We start from the raw sequence: 2,328 nt of genomic DNA, 5'->3' as shown, positions 1-2,328 counted from the left end.
CATTAATTTGAGTTGGGTTTTATTACTTGCAACCAAGAGTTATGCTGAATCTGTGTGGCAGATATTGCCTGCCGGAACTCATCCCCACACCCACTCTTCTCTAACCTCCCCTGGAAAGGGCTGGAAATCTGAAAACCACATTTCTCAGATGCCTTTGTCACTTCGTTCCGGTTAGGTTCCGCCAGTGGGAACCATCACATGAGGAAGGGAGGGGTCCTCCTGCTCTTGGTGGTGCCTCTGGCAACAGCAGCAGCAGTGCTTGCTGCCTAGCAAAAGCGGAAGTGGTTCCAGGAGCGTCAGCATACAAACTGCAGGTGCATTAGCAGCTAGTGCAGATTTGTGGGTTCCGGCTCCTTGATCTTTGGGCTCCCCTCTTCTCCCTTTTGCTCCTCGAAACCAAGATTAGTGGTAGTTTCCTGGTCTCTGGGTAACTCTGCTTTCCTTTTTATGTTTCTCCAGACTTCCCTTACAACTTTGTTGTTGTTGTTGTTGTTGTTTTTAAGTAAGCTCTGCACCCAGCGTGGGGCTTGAACTTACGACCCTGAGATGGAGAGTTGCATGCTCTACGGACTGAGTCAGCCAGGCACCCCCCCTCCCTTACGACTTTGTAACAAATTCTTTGCATTAAATCCTTCTCTACTTGGAATATCTGGAGTGATTTCTGTATACTCACTGAACAGGCATTGATACAATACACATTTCTATTTGGCATACACACACATACACCACTCACAAGGCTCAGAGAGGCTGTTTCTCAAATATACAGAATTAGTAATTGGCCTACCTAGCTAGGATTGGAATTCAGACATGTCTGATTCTAAAGTTCTCACTCTTTCTCTACCTAACGTTGGCTTTTGTATTTCTTTTGTTTTCCTTTTTTATGGCTTGATTAAATAGACATTAAAGGGGACAGAAGTAAAAGTATTGTGCGTTTTTTTTAAAGATTTTATTTATTTATTTGGCAGAGAGAGACACAGCAAGAGAGGGAACACAAGCAGGGGGAGTGGGAGAGGGAGAAGCAGATTCCCCGCTGAGCAGGGAGCCCGATGCGGGGCTCAATCCCAGGACCTGGGATCATGACCTGAGCCGAAGGCAGATGCTTAACGACTAAGCCACCCAGGCGCCCCGAAATAAAAGTATTATTAAGAAAGTTGTTCAGGTGATTGACCTTGATGTTCAATTTGGGTAGGAAAAGAATGGCTTTGTGACCATGGAGGACTGGGAGATAATAAAGGGCTCAAACATCTCTAAAGGCAAGGAGCTGGAGGAGAATGAAGTTGTGCAGGAGGCAGAAGGATAAAGATAAGAAGTTGTGGTTACAAGTGGGATGGAACTTAAGGAAATTTTTCACAGGTGGAGCAGTTGTGAATAATCACTAGGGTTAGAGTTTGGTCATACTAATTGGATGGCTTCACCAACTGAGAGAACATAGTCAAGAGGTTGGTAGATGATGGCCATAAGAATTGTATGGCTCATTTGCATGATGCCAAAGAAGGAGAAATTTAACCTGCTTAGAAAGAGGAAGAGAAATGGTACAGATGTGTATGGGAGTCATGCTAAAGCTAATACCGTTGCCCATCTATTGGGACAGCTATAGGGAAAGGAGGAGGGACCCTCGTGCAGAGCTTGATCTCAGTTAAAGCTGGAGATAGATAGAGCGTGTAAAGAATATAGAGAAGCTTATTAACCATGGAGTGAATTACAAGAGGTACCATGGGAAGTTTGGGAAGGAGAGGTGCAATTATGAATGGGGAAAGGAGCCGTGGAGCCATTTGGAGGTGAGGTTTCTCACTTTCCCTCACCCCTCTATCCAGTATATCAGCAAGTCCTATAGACTGTCTTCTAAATATTTTTTGGTGCAATTTCTTTATTTTTTAATTTAAATTTAGTTAATTAACATATAGTGTATTATTAGTTTCAGAGGTAGAGTTCAGTGATTCATATACATTCATTGTATATAACACCCAGTGCTCATTATATCACGTGCCCTCCTTAATACCCATCACCCAGTTACCCCATCCTCCCACCCCCCACCCTCCACAACCCTCAGTTTGTTTCCTATGGTTAAGAGTCTCTTAAGGTTTGTCTCCCTCTCTGATTACGTCTTCTAAATATTTTTAATCTGCCTTTTTCTCTTCATCTCCATTGCCACCCAGTGCCCAGGCCTATGTGGTTTACCACCTGGGCCACAGTGCCAACCTCCTCAGTGGTCTCCTCACATCCACTGTGGCCTCCTTTCACTCAGTATCCTCTCTGCCACAGTCAGAGTAATCTCTAAAATGCAAACCTCAGCATGCCATGCCCATGTCTAAAATCCCTTAGTAGGTC

Source organism: Mirounga leonina, unplaced genomic scaffold (genome assembly GCF_011800145.1).
Source record: "Mirounga leonina isolate KUSES-001 unplaced genomic scaffold, KU_Mleo_1.0 Mir_92, whole genome shotgun sequence".
Lineage (NCBI taxonomy): Eukaryota > Metazoa > Chordata > Mammalia > Carnivora > Phocidae > Mirounga > Mirounga leonina.
Note: the sequence above shows the minus strand (reverse complement) of the source record.